Genomic DNA, 25,575 nt, shown 5'->3' on the forward strand with positions numbered 1-25,575 from the left:
AAATTCCCTGCCGTGAATCTTGAGTACTTTCCCTCTAAAGCTGAGATATTTTCTGAAAGGAAAACCACAAAACAGCACTGAAAGACTTAACAAATCATTCTTGAGGGGGCAGAATCCCAAGCCTGGAGGAAGGCATCTCTCTACATGGAAGATGTTGCACTGGCATTAGATTTCCCTGCTAGACAGTTTTGATCTGCCAGACAATCAACTGCGAGTTTTATACTCGATTGTCAGAGAAACCTGATGCATGCCCTCAGAACAAAGTGTACTTTGATTCACTATCTCAAAGAGAAAGCATAGCTTTTAGGAGAAAGCCACAAAAGCCAGTAGAAGTCTGCAGGATGCGTACTATGGGCTAGTACCTGCATTTTTCATTTGCTTTGAGTAATTATTTGTTTTGTAGAATTTAAAGATGCAAACATTCATACTAGTTTGAGTTCAAACAGAATTTTCATTTTCCAGGTTTCTTCAGATATGAAGCAGAAATCTTACACTCCAGTAACACAGCATATTGTAAATTAGTGAGTGTATCATTAGTGAACATGTATAATCTTTATAAATGAAGTGTCACTTTAAATCTGATGCTTCTTTAAAAGGGTGAGTGCAAACCATCCTTTTACCTAAAATGACATTACTACAGTCATTGCAATGTTATTTTAAAAAAACTTGAGTCAACAACACTAGTCAACAAAAACCTTCAGAGAACATTTATTCTCAACATTTTACTAATTTCTTTCCCTCCTCTGAAGATTTTCCACTGGTTTGCATCTTCATCATCTAAGTAGTACAATCAACAGGAAAAGAAAATACTGGTTTAGAATTTCCCCATGGCTGTTCTTCCTAGCAATTATATCATTCCAGATACTCGTCCTAAACTGGGAAACAGAATTAATGTCATCTAGATCTTAACAGCTAGGAGAGCTCAACACTGCTGAGTTTTCAAGTGAACATGAGGAAAACTTAATTTCATTAGTTAACTGCCAGAACTTTGCATGCATTCTGGGCGGCAGTGCTGGCATTGTAACTCACACAGATGCTTCTCCCTCTTTTGCAATTAGAAAAGTTTTTACCACTTCTTTTCTCTAAAATGCAATTTCCTCTGTGGACTTCACTTAGAGTATATAATTGTCTTAAAAAAAAACCAGGAAATAATGGCAACTCTCAGACTGGAAACCCTATCCACATGTTTTCACCACCATATACATATGCTCTGCAGCCTCACAATTACAAAAACAAAGAAACCCAGCTTATTGCAGGACTGTTCACTACTTAGGACAAATACAAGGATAGGTGGTTGGCTAAAGGAACCTAGTCATGGATGAGGAATGCAGAAAGACTGAATGTATTCGTAAACTTGGCTGGATTGAAGCAAGTGACTCAAGGAGGAGACAGTTTACTATATTTCATTGATTCCAGAAAAGTGCGCTTGTTCTGTTCAGAGTAACAATATCAATGGTGCAAAGACCACAGTTTTGTTCAAAGGAAGGGATAAAGATGACTGATTTGCCAACATGTAGACAAATACCTGAATTGCCATGGGTCATGTGAGTATATGTATGAAGAGCTCTCTCATTTCTAGAGCATAGCTGAGCGACTAGTTCTGCACAGCTTTTTCCATTGCTTGTGGAACAGCAAAAAACAAAAAGGGGAAAACGAGCAACAGTTCTTAGACATCAGACTTTTGCTCTTCTGAAAGCAGTCATCAGAAATCCAAGTAAACCCTACTGAAAAAGGTCTGCTTTCTTAAAAGCATTCAGGGTCCTCTTAGGAAGCCTTCTCCCTTGCCCTTTCTTTCAGCAAACAAAATCCGGATTCAGGCTGTGGTGACGTGCTGGCATGCCATAGCTCACATTTCCATGGCAGTAAGAACATACAAAGCTTATGATATCTGCAATTACTAGACAGAAAGAAGAAACTGTCCTTGAATATTCTGTCAAATATAAGAGACCAATACATTTTTATTTCCTGTAAAGTGCATTATTAATAAGTTTGCTTAATATTATTTTAATATATATCAATTTTTGTTATTTTGAGAAGTTGATAAAATCTGTAGAACTGGAAAACTGTTTTGGTTTTGGGTTTTTTTATAACCTTGCATACTCTTCAGAGACATGGTGGGAGAGGAACATAGGACAGGGAACAAAATTACTTATTTTAATTAAGATAAGAAATAGAACCCTTTGTAGTTCTGTACCTTTCTTGGGGAAAAAAAAATCTCCAAATTAACATATCACAGAATTGTCAGTCTTGAAACAGTGTGTTGAGTTTTAATTCTTGCATAAGTAATGATCTAGAGGCAGGATTCTGATGCAAAAGACTTTGTTACCCATTACTACTCAGAAGGCCACCTTACTACATTTTTAGATTTCTAGAAATTCTTTCTTAGTCTCCCCTCCCCTTCCCTTCCCTTCCTTTCCCTTTTTTTAATGTTGAAGAAAGTCATCCTATGTGCAACTCTCCTCCAAAAATCGGTCCATGGTAACTGGGTATGTAGAAACAAAGGAACATATAAATAAAATTAGTAATGGGCCTAAAATACTACCTGTGCATGATACTGGATACTGTATGCTAAATGTTAAATATCTGCACTGACGGTTTCAGCATAATTCATCCTGGACCTGTGCACCACTGGCTGTGCCAGTAGCATATACTTGTTCTGGCTAAGGCATGGAACGTAATTACACTTCTCACCACGCAATCAAGAATGTAAGCTTTTGAGAGAGGAAAGATAAAAAACTCATCATCATGAAGCTAATTCATATAAACTGTCTGAAGGAGTCTGAACCAGCAAAATGAGTTTATGCCAGATTGTCATTGCTGCAGTGCTTTTGATCTGGAATTATGAGTCTTAAAACTGACTTAAGTTTATTGTCAATACCTGTCTTCATTTTATAAAACTAAATAATAGTATTCCTCTCATCTCAGGTATTTTGTGGCAGAAATAAACAGGCTGTGAGATGTTTTAATATTTTGAAACCATTAACATAAATGTCCTTGACATAAACATCACCTTCGATCCCTTCGAAGCATAATTGTACAAATCTGAAAAATGTGTTGGACTACCACTTACAGCTCCAGATTTCCTGCAGCTACTTTGCTAGCTCATATGATGTAAGCTGCAAAAATTGCTAACATGGAATTCTGTGTAGGGTGATCAACTAAAATGGTAATTGCAGAAAATTAGATCATAAGCAGCAAACTGTCATCATAGCTAGTAGCAACTCTTATCAGGCTGGTTTTTGTGTATCTGTGCAGGCTGTTGCTCGCAGACCCCAGGGCAACTAGCTACCAGCCTGGCAGTGTGAGGAGAAGAAAATGATCATTGAAATTCATAATGTGTCACTTACTGACAGTTTTCTTCCATCACATAGCACTGTTACTGAGTGCATGCATGAGTGGGAAAAAATATTCAGGCACCTGCTTAGTTCAGCACAAAGAAGAAAGAAGGAAAAAACTCTCCTACATTAGGATGCTTTTCTGAGGAAAAGGAATCAGGGGTTCTGTCTGCTCTTCTTCTTGGGTCTGGGACTTGGTGTTGACTGTTTGCCACATGTAACAGTGTCACTGATATCTGTAGTTCTTAAAACTTCCTTTGCAAGAGTTATGTAAGACATAACAGTCTTGCCAGTTGAGGTGAAACCTAACCTGAAGCAGTCCACCTTAAAGATCTGAAAGGATATTTTGAAAAGCCCGGGCAGTATTAGATTATTCTCTGTTATCTTTCAAATACTTGTATTACCACAAACTAGTTAATGCTGCAGATTTTGAATACATTCAGAAAGTATCATCCACTCTAAAGACTGAGAGCTAAGCCAGATGGCACATCTGACTGCAGTGTATAGAAGCCACTGTACTACTACTGGTGTGAAAAGCAGAAATTGAAGTACCAGGGGATGAGAGCAGAAGCTAGCTTACCAGAGATTTATCTTCCAGCTCTGACCTAGGAAAGTCATCACCATTTATGTGGTGTGACTATTGCATATTGATTTGAGTAAACATATGATGCAGCTGATCTGCTATCATTTGTTATAAATACCATGGCAGATAAAAAAGCAGAGCAAAGTAAGGACCTTGAATAAAATGCAACAAAATGGAAGTAGCATGTTGAAATGCGATGCGATTTCTTTAACACACGCACACATACAGTAGTTCCTTCTACACTTGGAATTCAATGTGCATGAGTCAGCTATCTGATATCAGTAATTACAGCTATAAATGCACAGCTATTACGTACTCATCTTGTGTAGCTTGGGAGTAGTCTATTCTACCATGAACAAAAAGGCCCAGAGTAGACACTAAAGGTTTGTAACCATTCCAGAGCAGAGAGCAGACACAGACACCTGTCATGACCGTCTTGGGTCATGCAGCAGGGATACAGCCCTAGCACTCTGCTCCCTGGGGAGAGCTCAGGCCCCTGGAGAAGAGACGTTCCCTTGAATGCAGCAGTGTTGCAGATGAGGTCCTCCCAAACCCCATTTTTTCTCGAGCACTCAATCTTTCTATGTCCTTTCTCCCAGCTTCCTTTCCATGTTCATACATCTACACTTGATTATAGTCTTCCTCACTGCCCTTTTCCTTGGTACTTTCCTGAGGCCTGAAAAACATAAACATGGGAAGTACATGATGTTGGGGGAATTAACAACTTGGACTTTTGGCCTTCTCAGTGTTGATGGGGATGCCTGGGTGGACGCTGAGGTAACAATACTTGTGTGGTCCCACTCAGGGTGTATGGGTCTCTTGGTGGCCAGCACAACAGTTTTATGGGACAAGCAGTACTTGGAGTTCACATGTGATGAATGAGTGTAATCCTGGAGAAGCAAAACATGAAGCATGGAAGTGAGCACGCACCACACAGTGGCCCTTGGTCCAGGCTGCCAGAGCTGGCCCCAATGGCCAGCTGGCCGCAGAGGCAAAGTACCTCCTGCCAGAAATGGGCCAACAGGTGCGGTCACATTTCAGTGCACCACCACGGCCTCGCACATCAGAGCAGCACGCACCCCTCCATGACCAACCACAGCCGCGTATCCTGCAGACCCAGGACCCCCAGCCACCAGCCGCTCACCCACCGTCCCCCGCCGTGCCCTGAACCACTTCCTGCGTCCGCAGAGAATAAGGAGCGCCAAACGGGGAAAGGCAGCCGCAGGCGGCCCCGGCTGAACGCGCACGGCGCACACTGGACCGCCTCAGCCCCCAGGGTGGGCGGGGCAGCCGGCCCGCGGGCGGGGCCTGAACCGCGGACCTCCGAGCCGCGCCGCTCCGCCCCGCTCCGCTCCGCCTCACGCCGCCACACACCGGCGCTGGAGGTGAGGCAGCGGGGGTGGTGCAGTTCGGGCGGGCCGGGGGCAGCGGCGCGGGCAGCGCAGTCCGCTGCTCCGGCCTCAGGGGGCTCGGGCGGGGTGGCGCAGGCAGGGGGAGGCCTCCGGCGGGCGGGAGGCGCCTCGCTGGAAGCCGTCACAGGCTGGCCGTGGGCTGTGCCGGGTGCGCCGGGTACCTCCGGGCGCGCAGTGCCTCCATGGGCACCGGCAGGGTTTTCCCCGCTGTGGGGTGGGCGGCCTCGCCGCGGGCATGGGGGGCTTCGGCGCGTTTGGCCGGCTGTCCCCTGGTTGCATTTTTAGACCTGTGGAGCCCCTTGGGCGCAGGTCTGCGGGGGACCGGGAGGAGCGGGGCTTGTGGCTGGGCGGGGGGCGCCCGGGGCCGGGCGCCTGTCCCCGCTGGGGAGCTCCGCCTGCGACGGAGGAGGCCGAGCCGGCTGCAGCGTGAGGGACTGACGGGAAACGCGTCTTGGTGCTGGGGGCTGCTGGTTGGTTTGGGGAGATTTTTCTGTGAACTTCCACGGACTTTCAAGCCTCTTAATTGTGGGATTTGCTCTTTTTAAGGGGGAGCGGGAATGGGGAGGAAAGGGCAACAGCGTGTGAGGGGTAGGCTTCTGCATGCCTTAATGCCTTAGGCGCTGGATATTCTGGGATTAAACTGTTGTGATTGAACGAGTTTATTCAGGTGCGCGCAGCCCGCCCCGTGGAGGTCCGGCTGGGCGCCGTGGGGCGACCCCTCGCTGGTGCCACGGCTGCTGCCTGTGGGAGGCAGGTGTGGGCTGAGGCGCAGTTGTCCAGAATGCGCATCTTCCTGAACGGTATCCGACAGAAGTACAGTTTAAATGGGAAACTTACCTCTTGGTACCGTACAGTGGCTTTCCTAGAGTAGCAGTGTTTCTGATACACTGCTTAAGTGATCAGAGGGATTTTGGCTTGTGGTTTGGTTCGGTTTTTTTCAGTTGGGTTTTTCCCCTGCATTCCCACACCACCACCCCCCCCCCCAACCCCCCCTTTTATTTTTAATGCTGCTTCTTTAAAAGAGAGCTATGGTACATGCTGTTGCTTTAGGAAAACTTTGTGCGGATGTTACGTTAAGTCTCCCAAAGGAAATGTAAATATACTTGTTTCATGTTGCTTCTAAAAGAATGTTGCTTAAGGTGAAGAAACAGTGGTTTTGTTCCTTCTACTTTGTTAGAGGTTACATATTCATGTAAATGTTTTGAGCTAACATTTGGATAATGTAAGGTGGAGGAGGGCTCAGATCGAAATTTATACCGCAGAAATTCTTCTTGAAATGAACCTAACGTAAGGAGCGTTGTCAGTCTGGGAATTCGTAAGTGTATATTGTAGCAGGCACTGGCTTTTGAATGTCTCCATGTAAATTTATAGGATGTTTATCCCATGGTTTATTACGGTAGAGATGCTTTTTAATAAACTTCATTAAATGGTCACTCAAAGTTCTTTGATCTTCAAAGCAGAGAATACATAGTCTGATGAATGCCTAATGTAGCTGTTACTCTGACTCTTCCAGAACCTAAAAAAAAACCTACGTAAGTCTTAATTTGACACATCTCTTCCTCCACCCAGATGCTTTCTCCCATCCTTAATGTACCTTTTTGCCTTGTAGCCAACTCAGAATTGATTCATGAAAACCAAAATTGAACACAAATACTAAAATCTGTTTTGCTTTTAAAGGTCAGTTTCTGGTAATTAATATATTGAGGAGAAAATAAAACATGATTGCAGAAATGTTCCCCTTCACTCTATTTTACTGTATTTAATCTCTTTCTTGGATTTTTCCCTTCCCCACTAGATAAAATGGAGTGGAAAGTCATGTTCTAAGTTTAGGAACTGATCCTTAAACCATTAGAAACAGCAGGAGGATTCTTTCATTGAGTTAATTGGTGCTAGTTTAGGGCTATTAATAATCTTTAGTTATTTATTTAGATCTTGATATCGGGAGAATCGAAATACATGCCTAAAAATAAGCATATGCTTCCGTGGTTGGCTGTAATAGGGTGTGTTTGTGAAATGGCTTTGATTTTTTTATTTTATTTTTTTTCCTCTCAGTTTTGTTTCTCACCTGTTCTGTAGATAGCTAAGGCATTTCTTTTTTTTATTTTGACATAAGCAGAATGGTCTGGAAACTCTAAACATAAGCAGAATGGTCTGGAAACTCTAAAAAACAGACTTTCTCTGAGGTTGAAAACGTGCTTAGTGATTGTTGCAGCTCCGTGTGTACAGTGTCCACTCTGTTTATGGCCTGTGTAACTAAGACACGTTAAGTGTGTTGGTGTTCCTGGCCACTTCAGCTTGGAAGCTGGCAACAGCCTTTCCTTAGGACCTGGGAAGCTGTTCATGAGGCACTGCCTGCCCTTTTCTCCCCAGCTCCTTTTTCATTTTAAGGGGAGATAAAGAGCTGGCACAGCTTCTGTGCAGTTTTCAGCACCCTGGAGGATACTATGCTGTGCTAACAATTGCTGAGAGCCTGCCTAAACATTTGTTATACACAATGATCACAGAATGTATGCTTGTTGGTGTTGCGGTATGGTTACTGTGGTTACTTGATTTCATCCTATGACAAGGTAACCTGTTTAGTGGATGAGGGAAAGGCTATGGATGTTATTTACCAGGACTTGAGTAAAACCTTTGACGCTGTTGCCTACAGCATTCTCCTGGGGAGACTGGCTGCTCATGGCTTGGACAAGCATGCTCTGCTGGGTGAAAAACTGCTTGGATGGCTGAGCCCAAAGGATGACAATGAACGGACTTAAATCCAGTTGGCAGACAGTCACAGCTGGTGTTCCCCAGTGCTCAGTACTGGACCCAGGTCTGTTTAATGTCTTTGTCAGTGATCTGGACAAGCGGATCAAGTTGTACCCTCAGTAATTTTGCAGATGACACCAAAATGGCTGGGAGTGTCGATATGCTGGAGGATAGGAACGCTCTGCAGAGGGATCTGGACAGGCTGGATCAATGGGCTATGGCCAGTGGTATGAGGTTCAGCAAGGCTCGGTGCTGAGTCCTGCACTTCTGTCCAACAGCATTCTGGCTTGTATTGATATAATGTGGCCAGCAGGGCCAGGGAAGTGATCATCCCCCTGTACTTGGCACTGTACCATGCCTCGAATACTGTGTTCAGTTTTGGGCCTGTCACTGCAAGAAAGACATTGAGGTGCTGGAGTGCATCCAAAGAAGGGCAGTGAAGCTGGTGAAGAGTCTAGAGCACAGGTCTTATGAGGAACAGCTGAAGTAAGTGGGGTTGTTTAGTCTGGAGAAAAGGAGGTTCAGGGGAGACCTTATTGTTCTCTACAACTACCTGAAAGGAGATTGCAGCAAGGTGGGGTGTCTGTCTGTTCTCCCAAGAGACAAGTTGTAGAACAAAAGGAAATGGCCTCAAGTTGGGCAGGGGAAGGTTTAGGTTGGATATTAGGAAACATTTCTTTGCTGAAAGGGTTGTGAAGCATGGGAACCGTCTGCACAGGAAAGTGATTGAGTCACCATCCCTGGAGACACTTGAAAGATGTGTAGATGTGGCACTTAGGGACATGGTTTAATGGTGGACTTGGTAGTGCTAGGTTAATGGCAGGACTTAGTGATCTCAAAGGTTTTTTCCAACCTAAACTATTCTGTAATTTTGTGATTCTACTGCTGGTAATTATATGACACTATAGTTGAAATTTCTGTATTATAGAAGCTAAAAACCAAACTTCACTGATCAGGCAAAATGTGTGCTTAGAAGCATATATACATAAGCAGTTTGTTCTATGTTGTAATATTCAACCCACCATATTGTTGAGGACTGAACAGCAAACTCTGCACAAGTTAAATGCAATTGAATGCTTTTTTAAATGAGGTTGTATTAACTAAGCAGGGATTGGGAACTCATTCCTGCCATCGAGTGTTAGGTACAGCTTGGACCATTCTTCATCTGCTAGGTGTAATTTGTGTTTGAATCCATTTTGTACTGTACCTGCTTGTTGTGGCCCCACACCACTGATACTCTGAAATTTATTTTCCCTAAATAGATCAAGTGTAGCAAAGTAGGGGGCAGTTACAGGTGTTGCTGGTGCCTTGTATATTTTCACCATTGTCCAGATGTGCTTATGTTGTGAATTTTGAAGTATGAGATGTTGAATAACTAAAAGTAATAGCAGGCTAACATTAGTTTCTTCAGTATGTCAAGGCTATGATCTGTCATAGTAAAGAAGTAAGTTACTTGTAAAATTCTGTGTGGTGCTGTGTATGTGCATAGTCATAGGATGTTTCTGTCTGGTAAAGCAGGTGCTGAATGATGGCCATTTGATTAACTGTGCTTATTTTTATTACTAGCTTTTTCAGCTCAAGATTCATGTATTTTGTGACTTCATGCCACCTGGAAAGCCCTCTGTGTTTGATACACTTTGGTTTTTATGTGATGCTTGTTACTGCAGTAAACTATAAATAGTGGTATACCTTTTAAAATGTCTCACAAAGGTGAGGGAACACCCCTATTATACACCCTGGAGCTAAGACACAGAGGCTGAAAGATTCATCCTGTGCTGTGTAAGAAGTATGTGTCTGCAGGTCATGTCCCAATGTTAAGAATTTTTTTTTTTTTATCCTCTCTTAGTGGAGACCAATTCGCTGTGAATCATAAAGCTCATCCTGTGGAAAAAAGTGTGAGGGATCTGGATCTGGGTTCTGCTTGGCTCATTTTGTCTCTGTCCAAACTTACTGAGTTAGCAGTTTTCTGGCCTATGAATATATAAATTTGAAAACCTATCTTGATTTCCTATGACTAGAGCTAATAGGTTATGATCAGAATTATATAAAGTTCAACAGGCACAAATACTTTAAAAGTTGAATACCATTAGGTAGTAGAAATATTGCTGTATTTACAAATGCAATTATTAAATCTTCTTCATAACTTCAGAAACATACTTATGCCATTTGAACTGAAGGAAACTTCTAACACTGAAATTTATAGCTTGATGAGCAGTGTATTTTAATGGGATGTTGCGTTCATCACCAAGGCTGACTTAAAAATACTACAACTGTTATGGTAGTTTGCCACTATTTTGGCTGTCGTTGCCAAGTTATTGGTGAGGCTTGGTGATAACATCAGATGACTGAACCGATCTAGGTTAAAAATAACTTCACAAGAACAAAAGAAATTGGTGTGGAGAGCAGCTATTTTTCAACTGGCTTTAACTGGTGCCATTTGCTGGTACAACCATTTGTGATGTTGTGTGTGGGGATATGTAAACAGCGGTGGAGAGGTGGAAAAGAAGTGGAATGAGTAGAGTGAGACCTGTTAGTTTCTTTTGCTTGTGAGAACATATGTGAGATTGCTGTCAGAATTCCTATAATCTAGTTGAGAGAGAAACTTGCTTGGCTGCAACAGCTTTTGCCCCCACCATGTCCCCAGTCTGCATCATAGTCTAATATCACTTCCTTTGCCTGTTTGGGCTTTTTCTCTTGCTGCTGTGCGCTATAGCTTAGAAAAGACTATGCTCAGACCTGTGTTGGCTAAGGAGCGAATGGGCTGTATTCTCCTTGTGCTGTTTTGTACCCAGAACTTCCCACCTCTGTCTGTCTGGGGAAGTAATTTGTTTTTTTTCTCCTGCTGAGTTTGTTTTCACAAGAATTTCTTGGCCTGGGTACCAGTGTGAGTCACTGAAATGTCAGAGGATACATCCATGTAGCTAAATGATGGCTTGATAGCAGAGGTTTGCCTGTCAGTTTCCAACTCTCAACATTGCTCATTGCAGCAGCCGCAACTGGGGGAGCAGGGAGGTACCAAGAGTGGCAAGCTGATGGGAACCCAGAACTGTGATGGAGCTTCTGTCCTGTTAGTTTGCTGCTTTTGCTGACTGTAGTGTTTAGAAAGGTGCTGGAATGGCACTCCCACTTACGGTTTTGTAAACTCTTTTTACAGTTTACAGTTACATAAACTCTTGTGAAGTCTCCTGCCATTAGCCACAAGACCATGACAGCCAGTAAGCGTTTTCTCTTGGATTCATTACAAAATGTTGTTTTTTCCCCAAATCTCAGGTTGACTTTTTTTTTCAGTTCATGAAGAGGATTGTCTGCATGAGATAGCATGTCTTAAACTGTGGTTTGTTTATTACTGATGATTTTTTGAGGCAACAGTAGTGTCAAAATCTGTGTGTCAAGTGCTTTGGTTTTGGTTGGTTGGTTGTTTTTGTTTTGTTGGGTTTTTTGGGTGGGGGAGGTTGTTGGGTTTTTTTCTTAAGCTTACTGAAGGTTTAAGCTGGTCTCTGAGTGATTTGGAGGTGTCCTTGATTCAGCAGTAGCAGTCATTTTTCTCCTCCTTAGTAGCTGGTGCAGTACTGTGTTTTCTGCTTTAGACTCAGTCAATTATGTCAGGCTCCATCTCTTGTAACAGTCTTTCAGGGCAGGAGAGATGGTGTTCTGGAGCTTGCTCCTGTTCCATAACCTGGGCAGTAGTGTCCATTGTTAAGTCTGCCCCTCGATCGCAAGCCCATCTATATGTTGCATCTCTGCCTTGATGGCCTGAGGTGTCATGGCATGACTTTATTCTCTGCTGATGATCATAACAGCACATATCTTCTTTTCAAAACCCAGAGTGGTGGATATGGCCATATAGCTGAGAATAAAGTCATGTGTTCTGATGTTCCTCAGTGGCCCGACTGTTGGGTACGTGAGTGTCTATGTGGCGTACCTTCACCACCAGGTTCTATAGAGAGGGTTTACAATCAGACTGTAATTTGGGATGTGCATTCTCCAGAAACCCACAACACCTAAGAATGAATGTGTTTCTTTCTTATCCCACTAGGGTACCCCACTAGTGTCAACAGCTGTTTATTTTGTGGTTACTGCCTTGTATTTATCACGTGACTCAGAAGAAGAATGATTTCAAATGGGGCCCTGAGCAACAACAAGCCTTTGAACAACTAAAACCGTTGGTATGTTATCAGCACTGTTCTCAGGCTAAAGTAGAAAACACAGCACTGCACCAAGAAGGAGAAAAATTACTGCTACAGCTGAACCCAGGTCAGGAGGACAGCTTGTAATCTGTAATCTGTTGGGTTATGAAATTTGGGAAATACGTTTTCTTTGGGTTGAGGTTTGGTGTTTTGGTGGGGTTTTTTTGGTTTTGTTTTTTTTTTTTTTTTTTGGTTGGGATTTTGGGTTTTTGTTTGGTTTTGTTGTTTGGTTTCTTTTTTCCCCCTAGCAAACTCAGTTTGTTGGTAAGCCATTCTGAGTGCTCAAGACACAGATAAACAGGGAACAGACAAGTTTTTATTTGAGTAGTGTAAAACTCCATTTGCAGCCACCACTGCTGCCTTGTCTTCAATTAAAAGATTAATGAAAATATTTCTTTTGGGTCAAGATAGCTGTCTTGGTGGTTTGTACCTTCCCTAATCGAGGCTGTAAAATTGTAGGACTATTGAAAAGGAGTTCAGAAATTCATGAGCTTCCTGTTACAACTGCATATGAAAATCTTCAGAGGATAATTGAACTAAATGGAAAGATTATGGGATTCCCTGGATATTGCAAAGATTACTTTCTACCCTGAAAGGTTCTGCACATGTTCTTCCCTTTGTACCTATTTAAACTCTTGGTTTAATGTGTCATGAATCAAGGCTTTTTGCCTAAGAGCAATGCAGCATTTGAATGAAGCCATGCCCAGGTTTACAGTGTGTCAGTTAGCACTACAGGGCTTGTTGATGCTTCCTTCTCAGTAGGAAGGTGTGCACATGCAGTAGCATGTGGCTAGCTTGTCTGCCAATCATTTATAACAGTAGGACAGTGCCTTTTTTTAACCTCTGGAAAAGAACCCAAACCATCTCAGATAAGAACACAGAACTTTATTTTCAGTAGTGCTATCTGAGTTAAGGTTTTTTGATCACTTTAAAGTTACTTCAGTATCAGCTTTGACATTCAGAGCTCCAGTAAGTGATGTGTCAGATGTGTCATGGACCTTTGTCTTTAGTGTGTGCTTCTCTTGTTCTAATGTCTTACAAACTTGAGAGGGCTTGTGTAATGATTTGTTTGAATATACAATATTTTTTAATGCAGAATTCTAAAAAAAATGAAAGGTAATAAACAATCCTGTTCAACCTTCTTTCTCCAGTATGTCTGCTGGACATAGAGGTTTACCTGAGGATGGAGGGGTGAAAATTTCTTGGCTAATGGAGAGGTTTCAGGAACTGGTCCTTGAGTCCTTTATTCCTTACTGAACATTGAGCACACTTTGAGGAAAAGAAACTTTCACATTCAGAGTGGTAGTGGAAGCTCCTGGAAGGGAGGAGAGATGTCCCACCATGTTCAGTCACTTTAAACATGGAAACAAAGGAAGTATTATGAAGAGGTTTTTGGCTAGGAAACAGAAAATGTTTTCATGAGAGTCTGCAGCTTCTGGTTTTGTTTTTAATACAAACATGATGATGTAACTAGTCATTTCATTAAATAATGATACTTGTACATTTCATGTTATTAGGTTTTGTTTACACTATAAACCTTTTGCCAGCTATTCACAGATTGCTATAGTAGGACACTGAAGTATTGCAAATGGAGAGAACATTATAATAGCTATAGGATAAGAGGTAATGGGTTTAAACTTAAACAGGGAAGTTCAGGTTAGATATAAAGAAGAAGTTCTTCACTGTGAGGTTGGTGAGGCACTGGAGCAGGTTGCCCAAAGAAGTGGTAAATGCTCCGTCCCTGGCAGTGTTCAAGGCCAGGCTGGACAGAGCCTCGGGTGACATGGTCTAGTGTGAGGTATCCCTGCCCATGGCAGGGGGCTTGAAACTAGATGATCTTAAGGTCCTCTCCAACGCTGACTGTTCTCTGATCCTACGATTCTGTTATGTACTTCTGAATGGCAACAAAAATGTAAATTGGAACCTTACTTTGAGGTTTCACCAGTCTTTACGCCAGAAGTACTTCAAAAATACTGGGAATTTAAGTGGGTAAGGATCATAGTCTTTCATGATCAGTTTTTCTCTGATTGTTGGACTCCTGCAGAAATGTGTGGTTGTGCTCCTGGAACTACTTTAATCTTCAGTCATGTCATATGGTGATTCTTCGTATATGCAGAAAGCAGAGATGACATTCTAGAAGAGGCAGTTTGACATCTGAAGGAGAAAAACATACATACATAGAATATTATTGCTTGGTGTGCAAATAATGGAATCCAAGTACAAGGTATTAAAAGTACCTAAAATTAAAACACATATACCTGTGTTATTTTAGGTGCATTTTTAAATTTTGCCATATCTAGATGAAACAATTTAGGAAAAAAATTTAGGGATACTAGTTCAGAGAAGGAAGAGTTTCAGAGCTCTTCAGTAAAATTATCTGTAGTAATTCAGAAGGACCTCTTAAATGGCAATGGGAATGGCAAATTGCTTTTGTTTCGTTCATGTAGAAATATTTGCTAAAATGTTCACTGTTAAATTAACAGTTTGTTCAAGAGGCAAGAGTAAAGAATTAACAGCTTGTAACTATGAATATTTAGGTTACAGTGGTTCATGTACTGCTTCACATCTGAGATGTGTTCAGAAAGATGTTTTATTCATAGAATCATTAGGGTTGGAAGGGGCCTCTGGAGCTCATCTAGTCCAACCCCCCTGCCAAGACAGGGCTAGAGGGTTTGAAAAAAGAAATTCCAACAGTCATAGGAGAGTCCTATTTGTAAGCTGTCAGAACTTTAATTAAGTCTTGGAGTATTGTAAACTGCCATCTTTGCTCAGCCCCAAACTCTCTGTCTGGAACTATGTAGAACTTGGGGAGCTAATTCTGACTTGTCTGTGAAGACCTATTTTACTTGTCTGCATCTCTCATGCGAAATAGTCAAGAAACATACCGGTTCCTAGCTAGACTGGATATTTTGTAAGGCTATCCCATGACTTTGTTTAGGCTTTACAAGGTTGCTTCTCTTTCTTTAGAGATCCTGTCAGTTTTTGCTGTGTGTTGGTATATACCTAGGTATGACTTTGGTCATGTGCTTTGTATACACTGACCATGCAGTCTGAAGTGTTGAAGCAGGCAAACAGACTCCACCTAGGATTGTCTATGGTGTTTGACTAGCTGTTTGTAGCAGAGTAGCAAAATGGGATTTTGATCAGCTGATGAATACTTTGTGTCACCTGCAGCCTATACAGCCTGCGATGAAGGCAGTGTTTCCATCATTTATGTCTCCTCATCTCAGCAGACTAGGTTGTTATTATGATGTGTGCACAAGCCTTCCTGTTGTGCTGTAATTAGCGAAGAGTGAATATACAAAGCTTCAGGGTAAAAGAAGAAACACATTTGGAGCTACTCTTAGGAAATACTGATTTTCAGGTTGCCCTTATTTCCTTCTATTAGCAGCTGAACTGATCAATTAAATTCCTCTTTCCAGTAGCAATCCAGTTAGTAATTGAACTAATTATTCCTTTGCTAATTATTACTCGCACTTTTTTCCTTTTCTGCATAGGGTTGATTGTAAAGGGGTGTCTGTAACATGCGCTTCTGTCTCTCTTTTAAAAACATACTACGCTTACTGCGGGCGAGCTGATTGTGTTGTAAGTTCAATGTACATTGCAACACCAAGAAAGGAAATTATTTGTGTCTTTCAGCAATGTACATTAGCAACGTTTTCTTACTATATGAATGGTTAGAAATGTTGTTTAGAAAGGAAAGAAGAGCCATGGTCTGTTCTGTCTTTGGGGGCTTCAGTTTCTAGGTTTAGCTGGATTCTTTGGGATCTGAACTCTGATGTAGTAAAGCCTAAACAGAGCCTGTCTTACATGTTACTGACCTCTAAGTTTATTTTGACAAGCCTTTTCAGTGTTTAAACATACCCAGTTTCTTTCTGCTTTCTGTCCCGTATGTTACAGAGCAGACAAGAACTATATAGAGTGGAAAATGAATTTGAGGTTGACATTTCAAGCTGTCAGAGAACAGCACCCTTTCTCCCTTAGCTTCTCCAGAGAAAAACTTGTGTAAGGATCCCTGCAGTAATTGTCTACTGCTGAACTAATCTTTTTACCTGCTCAGGAAAGGTCACTGTAGTTCAAGGGCATTTGTGATCAGACTGTGATGTTGCAGTGCCAAAGCAGTTATGCATCATAGGAGTATCCTACCTCATATTTTTGGTGCTTGAATTTATTTACCTGTGATGTAAGGATGATAATTTAACAGCTGTCTGACCTTATGTGGAGGTTAATCATTACCTAGTAAGCAGCCATGAACATCTGCACAATTACTAAGTGCAGTTACCTTTAGCACTCACCTTGACTCCTCCCAGTTTGTGCATACACATTGCAGAGACTATCTGTCATTCAGAATTGCCCTTTGCATCTCACCACTTGAATCGTGACAATCTGCAACCACAGAACGTTGAAACCTAATCAAGACACTTTCATGCAGTCCCACTGTTTGTGTTCCCTTTGTTAGTTTGCTGCACAGGCTTCTCATCCACAGTCTCTCCCTCTGACACATGTAGAAGCTGAAGTGGTGAGATCTGAGTCTGGGTATTCTTTGTGCAAGCAAGGGAAGTTCCTTCTAGGGGTAGGTGTGTATCCTGATGCAAAGATTGAAAAGGGCTTCTGCCTGGCCAAAGCTAGTCTGTACTTGCCTGCATTTCTTTTATGTGGGTAAAGACCCCTCTGGCCTTTACTAGCAGCCTTCCCAACGGCAGCCTTGCTGATACCCTTAATCAGCCTTGTGGCACAATGATCTGGGCAGATGTGCCCTAAAACACAGCTGGCAGAGGGGAGACATCAATGCAGTATTGATTCAGCTGACTCATGAGGAGGTGTGCATCTGGGGTACATATCTCTTCTCCCAAGTAACAACTGATAGGACAAGAGATAATGGCCCCCAGCTGCACCAGGGGAGGTTAGGTTGGATATTACAAAAAAATTCTTCACCAAAAGGGTGGTCAGGCATTGGAACAGGCTGTTCAGGGAAGTGGTGGAATCACTGTCCCTGGAAATGTTAAAAAAAACATGTAGATGAGTCCCTTAGTGATAATGGTTTAGTGGTGGTCTTGGTAGTCCTGGGCTAACGGTTGGACTTAGAATCATAGAGTCATAGAATAGTTAGGGTTGGAAATGACCTTAAGATCATCTAATTCCAACCACCCTGCCATGGGCAGGGATACCTCACACTAAACTGTGCCACCCAGGGCTTTGTCCAACCTGGCCTTGAACACCGCCAGGAATGGAGCATTTACCACTTCCCTGGGGAGCCACCTCCAGTGCCTCACCTAACAGTAAAGAATTTCCTCCTTATATCCAATCTAAACTTCCTCTGTTTAAGTTTTAACCTGTTACCCCTTGTCCTGTTACTACAGTCCCTAATGAAGAGTCCCTCCACAGCATCCCTGTAGGCCCCCTTCAGGTACTGGAAGGCTGTTATGAGGTCTCCATGCAGCCTTCTCTTCTCCAGGCTGAACAGCCCCAACTTTCTCAGCCTATCTTCGTATGGGAGGTGCTCCAGTCCCCTGATCGTCCTCATGGCCCTCCTCTGGACTTGTTCCAAGAGTTCCATGTCCTTTTTATGTTGAGGACACCAGAACTGCACACAATACTCCAAGTGAGGTCTCACAAGAGCAGAGTAGAGAGGCAGGATCACCTCCTTCGACCTCCTGGTCATGCTCCTTTTGATGCAGCCCAGGATGTGGTTGGCTTTCTGGGCTGCGAGCGCACATTGAAGCTGGCTCATGTTCATTTTCTCATCGACTTGATGATCTTGGAGGTGTTTTCCAGCCTAGTTGGTTCTGTGACTGTATATAACATACTGCCATAAAAAGAACTGATGCATGTACATAATGTCTGGCAGGCTTAGGTCTATGTTTAATTTAAAAATAAATTGTAAATGTCACTTATGTTTGAAGGGCTGCCTGATCTGATTGGTCACGACATGATACAATACAGTAACTGTAGCTTTATATGTTTCATTCTTCTTGCACCATGTTGTGTTTGAGTAAAAAAAAAAGTCTGGGGAAAAAAAAAGCTAATAAACATCTTTTTATTAAATTAAGGCATCTAGTGAGAATTGTAGTAATGAAAAAAGCATCTCTACTAATAGTGTATTGGAAGCTAAGTTGCTTAAATTAGTTATTTTCAATAATAACACTTACTGCCAAGTCATAATGTAGCTTGGATTGTACATTTGCATTTCAGGAGAGAGATACTGTAGACTGAGGGTTTGGGGTTGTTTTTTTACCCCCTCAACCTGAAGCAGCCTACCACAAAACTGAGGTGGTTTATTTCAGAAATATACGTCACATCAATTAAGATAAAATTTCTTTAAACTTTTTCCATGTATGGCATTTTTGCAGCTCTTATTTGCAGTAATTTATTTGAGCTCTTATTTGAGCTGAATCTTCCCTATTTATGACTGCACTGCTGTTCCAGGTTGACTCTGTGATCAGAGAAACCTTGAAAGTCAGTGGGAGACAGTAGTGTTAGGCAGTTCATAGCTCGTTGTGAAACTAAAGCAGATTTACCTTTGGTGGGGAGGGGCTCAGGTAAGAGCTTAAATCTAAACCATCACATTCACTTTATTTTAGTCTGAATTTACCTGTTCTATTCATTGTTCATACATACTGTGGTGTTCATACAGATACTACATATCTTTTAGTTGCATAAATTCAACTCACAAATATGATCTGAAATTACCTCAGTCTTCTAATTTATTTTTTTTTTCCCCATGCAAGCCTTGTCTGTCTTTTTTTATGTCTGGTATATGTCTGATTTAATGTGCAATATCAGGATGACATCATTAGCTATAGCAAATGCAAAAGCACACAAATACATTGTTTGGAATGGTGAAACTTGGAGGTTAAAGTGCCACTAGCAATTTCAGCTGACTTCAGTAGAAGTTAGATGTGTAGTAACAGACTCTGGTAGGAAGTAATTTGTAAGATGTTTGATTGGTTTTGTTGCTTGTTTTTTTTTTTTTTTTTTTTGTCACAGCATTCTTTAATAGAAGAATTTAGGTTTGCTCAGCTATACCTGCAAATGATGCTAAAATGCATGATGAGTATGACTTACAAAAGTGAGCTAAAAACAAAAGATGCCTTAGGATATTTTAGTTGGCTGCTATTGAGAAATGTCTCGATTTTTACATACACTTTCTAAGCAGAAGGAATTCAGCTTAAAATGTTAGGTTTAATTACAAGGACAGTAAGTTTCTTTCAGAATTTTAACTTGTTTGTTGAAATGTAAACATTTTTCTCAGTATTTGCACTCTGTAACATTATGCTAAAGCATCTCAAATTATATGAAAACTACAAGAAATACGTTTGTGTGAAGTAGTTTAAGAAGGTAATTAAGTAGGCATAATCAAAAATAAGACTTCTATTTGCAGTAATCTCTAGGGATATTAGTGATGAACCTCTGACTGGAATTTAGTAATTGGGGTAGAATTTTGTTGCGGTAGCAACCATATTAAATACATTGATTTGCTCATTTAGTGTTGCTTATCTTATGTTTTTATGCAGAACATGTTTAAAACAGTGGGGACTATTACATTTAGAGGCAGCAAAGCTGAGGCTGAAGAGGTTGGGAGAAAACAATTTTTGACTTAGGTGTTTTTGGTGGTACTTCTGCTAATTGAAAGAAGCAGCAGCTGTTGACATAGGGAGATGGAGGGTCAGACTCTTTCTGTGGAACCTCAAAGATATTCAATATAAACATTGATTGTGTGAATTTGTTGCTTCTACCTATCAACTGTAAATGATATTTATGAAGTGCTTTGCAAACTCTGAAAAATACTATATAATATGTATCTACAAAGTGAGAATGATAATATGTTGGTAATAGTTCACCCAAACTTCCCAGAATCACAGGATGGTTAAGGCTGAAAGGGACCACTGGGGGTCATCTAGTCCAACCTCCCTGCTAGATCGTACCTAGAGCACATAACTCAGATTTGTGTTCAGACAGCTCCTGAGTATCTCCAGGGAAGGAGACTGCACAACCTCTTTGGCAACCTGTTCCAATGCTCAGTCACCTTCACAGTAAAGAATTTCTTCCTCATGTCAGTGTAAAACTTCCTGTAGTTTAGTTTATATCCATTGCCTCTCATCCTGTCGCCTGGAACTGCTGCGAAGAGTTTGGCTTCATCCTCTTGACACTCTCCCTTCACGTACACATTGATCAGATACCCCCTGAGCCTTTTCTTTGACAGGCTGAATAGACCCAGCTCCTTTCCTTGTATAAGAGATGCTCCAGATGCTAAGTCATTCTAGTAGTAATTTGCTAGCCTTGCCTCAGGAGCTACTTGTCTCTCTCATACTGGGAAGCTCAGAAGTGGACACAGTGATCCAGGTGAGGCCACACCAGGGCTGAGTAGAGAGGGAAGATCACCTCCCTCAACCTACTGGCAGTACTCTTCCAAATGCAACCCAGGATGCCACTCACCACTCTGGCTATGAGGGCATGTTGCTGATGACTCGTGGACAATGTGTTGTCTACCAGGACCCCACAGATCTCCACAGAGCTGCTTTCCAGCAGGTCAGCCCCTCACATGTGCTGGTGCCTAGGGTTGTTCCTCCCCAGGTGCAGGACCCTGCACTTGCCTTTGTTGTATTTCTAAAGGTTCCCACCTGCCTCTCTCTCTCTCGCCTGTCTAGATCCTTCTGAATGACAGCACAGCTCCCTGGGATCCCTCAGCCAAGTCCTTGATAGGGGTAAGTTAAATAACACTGGACCCAATATTGGCCTCTGGGGGACACTGCTAATTACAAGTCTCCAACCAGACTCTGTGCCATTGATCATAACCCTTGACACCTGCCTTTCAGTCATTTCTCAAGTCACCTCATGTTTCACTTGTTCAGCCTGTACTTCCTGAGCTTGTCTGTGAGGATGTCTTGGAAGGGGGAGAAATAAACTTGGAAGGAGGAGAAATAAATTTTTTTCAATGGGTTTCTTGTCACTTCCATGAGGTTTGCTGGATACTGTTCTTTGCCATTAAAATGAAATGTAAAGCTGCAGACACAAATTCTATGATTGTGTAGGTTTTTTGTATAAAGCATCGGAGGTAGAAACATTTTATAAGTTCAGCATATAAAGCCTAGGCTAGAGAAGTTTTTTTTTATTAAAAACTTGCACTTAGGTTGTCAAGTTCAACTCAATGCTCTGAAACAAGCTGTCACTTAAAACCTGGGATATGACGAGAAAATTATGTCTTAGACCCTGACAACTTCTGAGTCACCACAGTCCCTTCTGGCTGTGAGGAATTCAAATTTTCCTCAGAAGTGAGGAATACAAATTTTCAGCCCTTTATGTGAGAGCCTGTTAAGGACTAAACAAAAAAGTAGCAAGTGCTATACTTTTAAGGGCTAACTGAAAAACAAGGAATACAGTATATTTAGTATAGGAAAGGGTAATGTCTTATGATGAGGGCTGCTATCTACATTGTGTTTCCTTCTGTCATTGTATCACGGTAGAACAGTGCACTCAGCCTGTTACTTGTCTGTATGCATGGTAAACAAATGCTGGCCGTGGACCTGCGTGTGCTGTAGGGTTTCTAAGAAACTCCAGCAGCACACAAAGTTGGTTTTGTCACAGTGAAGCATCTATGTTATTTAATGAATCTTGAGAATGTATTTCATGTTGTATATTCCATTAAGTGAATTTTTATTTGTGCCTGTAAATTACTGGAATCTATTCTACTAAGCCATACATGTTCTGTTGACCTATAGCGTTGTATACATGTGAAAATTAGGCAGTGTGAGGATGGGACGGGGCATTCACTGAATAGTTAGCAGTGACTTTGGGAAGTTATAATGTCGTTCTTGACCCTTCCATCTGTTCATTTACCCTGTCTTCAAGAGAATGAGGCTCTCTGCAGCAAAGGCAAACATTTCAGTGAACTAAACCCTCAGAGAGTGAACTATCATTTCAGACATGTGCAATGGCTATTATACGTAGAGGGGGGAAGAATCACACCATTTGTTCTGGTTTTAGCTTTGTTGTGCTCACAGCAGATAACAAAGGCAGGTGACAACAGTCGCAAAAGAGAGCTTGTAAGGAATAGTATTCTAGGTAGCCTGGGAATGGTATGTGAGAGATTCTTTTATCTTTGCTATGTTCATCCTGTTCATTTAGCACCAAGGATGATTAATACAGCCTTCTTTTAAAAATCTGTGTACAGAAGCAAAATGTATCCCAAAGTATCATCTACTTCCTGGGAAGAGAAGTTCCTATTCCTGCTCAGCCAGAACTGCAGTGATTTGGATGTGGTCCATGAAATGTTGGCAGTGCAGCTCCTTTGCCTCCTATTGACAAGGATTTTTTTCTTTTTGTGTAGCAATACAGCCTGAGAATGCCAGTAATCAACAGCAAGTTTAGCTAAGCAAGATTTAAACAAATGCAACAGAGAGTAATTTGTCTGTTTACTTGCTATGATAAAGATACAGAGATTTGAAAGCCTGGAGTCACTCAGATCTGATACTGTGTTGCAGTGCCATCTATTAATATTGTAAATGATTTTGAATATGTGTAAAACTAAGTTAAAACCAATCCCTTTTTATGAAAAGTCACTGACTTCCAACATCAGCTAAAGTATTGGTGAGGTGACCTGTTACTCGCTGATTCATAATTCATATTCTGTAATAATTTTAATAAATATAGTAATAAATTTGCTTTGATATTCTTTGTATTTCATATATTGTAAGAACATATCTTCTCACATGTAGGAATATATCTTTCTTAGGTGTTGTGGAGTTCTGGAGAATGCACATCCCGAATTACAGTCTGATTGTAAACCCTCTCTATAGAGCCTGGTGGTGAAGGTACACCATGTAGATGCTCAGGTACCCAAGAGTCAGGCCACTGAGCAGCATCAGAACAACCAAGTGGATAAAGCTGCTACAATTGAAGTGGCTCAGGTGGACTTAGATTGCAACACAAGGGTGAATTATTTTTAACCCTGGTGAGCTTATGGTGCCTCAGACCATCGATGCAGAGATGCAACATATAGAGGGCTCGTGATTGAGGGAAGGACTTAACAATGGACACTGTTGCCCAGATTGTTCATGAGTGTAAAGCATGTGCTGCAGTTAAGCAAGCCAAGAGGTTAAAGCCTCTCTGGTATGAAGGCTTTCATATGCTATATGGCTGAAGTACAAATATGGAGGCCTGGCAGATTGGTTGTTTGTTACTTCCCTTATCATTGTTATGATTGGTGGTAGCAGCAGTGGTTTTATATTGTACCTTAATCACTGGACTGTTCTTATGTCAGCCTGTGGGAGTTACATTCGTTAGATTCTTCTCCCCATCCCTTCGGGAGCGGGGCAAGGACAGAAGGTGGGGAGTGAGCAAGTGGCTTCATGGTTCCGAATTACCAGCTGTTCTTAAACCACAACAATGATGTAGTAGTTAAGTTTTCTAACATTTTAGATACTACTTTTCAGTAAAAACATCTTTTTTAGTGTAAGAGAGTTATACGGGAATGAATTACTTTTCCGTTTATATGTATATCAGCTGTATATGTGTGCATAAAAACAATCTTCAGCTTACTTCTGAAGGGCCTTTCTGGACTCCAGTGGGGTTTAGATCTTGTGTATTTTCTTTTGGCTCAATATACCTACCTGTGGCTTAAATGTATGCTTTTACAGAGATGAAAAGCATGTGCTCTTTTCCTGTGTTTCAAACATCGACTCTAAATATCAATGTTCTCAGATTTACGTTTATTTCTAGTAAGTTTGTGAATTCTTAGTGTAGGTTTTTTTCCTGTCCTGAATTACATTATGGAGGGAAAAAGAGCTGCGAAGGAGATAATTTTAACTCATATTTTCTTTGAAAATGTGGGAACAATTAAGGAGGTTCCCCCCCTCCCCCAGTCTTATTTTGACTCCTTAGGAACTTGAACACATCTTGAATGATTTCATTCTTCTGACTGTAGAAATTCCACAGGTTGCTTAAGCTGTAGAGGTCTGTACTGCCTTCCACATGGGTGGCTGTCTCTGCCACTTGTCCCACGGCTAGAAGGAAGTTCAGAAGATGTCTTATAATGTGCATAGAGATTTCTTGAAGTTGTAACTCAAGAGAGCTTCTTGTAAGCAAGTTAGAATTCTTACGTATTTGTGCTGCTTAGACATTGGAATTGAAAAATGCTCTTAAATGTCACACTGTTGAAGCATTAAAAAAAGCTTTGCTGTGCAGTGATGAAACGAGTAAGCATTGTCTTTTCAGGTGTTCATAGCTATCAAGTGGGCAAAGCTGTACCCCAGATGCTTGCAAACACAGCTTTGAGTTGCTCACCCAAGAGTTTATGATAGGGGGAAGAAAGAATTAAGACAGAAGGTGTTTCTCAGGTCTCTTGCCAGCTAAGTGTGAGAAAGTGTAGTGTACCCCTTTATAACATGTGAAAATGTGCAGAATTTTCAGGGGGGCTTAGAGGTGAGGAACAAGGAGAATGGTAGGAGTGTTATGACATGCTTTTTTTAAGGGAATAATAATGTTTGAGATGCTGCACTCCCGTGATTAGATGTATCTTCTTTTCTTGTGAGCTCCAGGTTGTTGGCTATCTAATTAAAATACAGACTGTTTTCCAATAAGAGATGGACATGTTTCTTACCTGAAGATGAAGATTTTGATGACGTAGTATATGAGAATTTCTCATTAGAGGGAAGTTTCACATGTAAAGCAGTGTTATATTTAAACTAACAGAAGTATTCAAGTAGTTTTTACATTCATTGTTTCCTCAGGATTAGTTTTGCTGTTGCTATTCTATGTGGATACTAATGCAGCTGTTTCAGTAAAGGAAGAGTTTTGTTCAGTTTGTGACCTAGGTACTCCCACTTACTTTTTTAAACAGAACCTGGTTCTGCAAGCTGCTAAGGCATCAAGAGTAATTTTACTTAGGCCATAGTGGTGCAGGAAGTAAGGAAGACACATTTCTTCAGAAACAGTATGCTTCTCTTATTTTTGAGTGATCTCTTATGGTACTTTTAACTTGTTCCTAATTATATTATAAATGTTATCTGGAAAAAAAAAACTTAATGGAGTGAATGTGGACTGTTCATCGTTCACTTAGTCTTGGCATTATTGCATTTTTCCCACTGTTACAGGCCCATGGAAATAACCATGCGTGGTGCCAAGTGATAGGAGAAAACTGTATTGGGAAAAGCATGCAGTGACAAAATTGGAGTGTAAGAATGCAGTGGTGAAGCTTGCTTATAAGAATCACACATACTGCAGCATACAGTCAAAATGATGTTGATTTAATGAGCTGCAAAGGCAGTTCTTGGACTTATACCTCAAATTTAACACTGATAAAATGGTGCATT

General features: G+C 41.4%; 1 protein-coding gene across 5 annotated transcripts in view; it reads left to right on the top strand.

Annotated features, from left to right (window-relative positions):
* The first annotated feature begins 5,186 nt into the window (after window positions 1–5,186).
* The window catches only part of PIP5K1B (phosphatidylinositol-4-phosphate 5-kinase type 1 beta), a 101,991-nt gene continuing 81,602 nt past the window's right edge, over window positions 5,187–25,575 (top strand). For 2 of the 5 annotated variants that reach the window (XM_065662557.1, XM_065662562.1), the window contains exon 1: window positions 5,187–5,303. The gene's annotated coding sequence lies outside the window, so the exon portion shown is untranslated. Of the gene's footprint in view, window positions 5,304–11,256; window positions 11,294–19,973; window positions 20,795–20,913; window positions 20,971–25,575 lie in introns of those variants that run through there. The other 3 variants (XM_065662560.1, XM_065662558.1, XM_065662561.1) reach the window with 3 other exon arrangements.

Source organism: Lathamus discolor, chromosome Z (assembly GCF_037157495.1).
Source record: "Lathamus discolor isolate bLatDis1 chromosome Z, bLatDis1.hap1, whole genome shotgun sequence".
Taxonomy (NCBI): domain Eukaryota; kingdom Metazoa; phylum Chordata; class Aves; order Psittaciformes; family Psittacidae; genus Lathamus; species Lathamus discolor.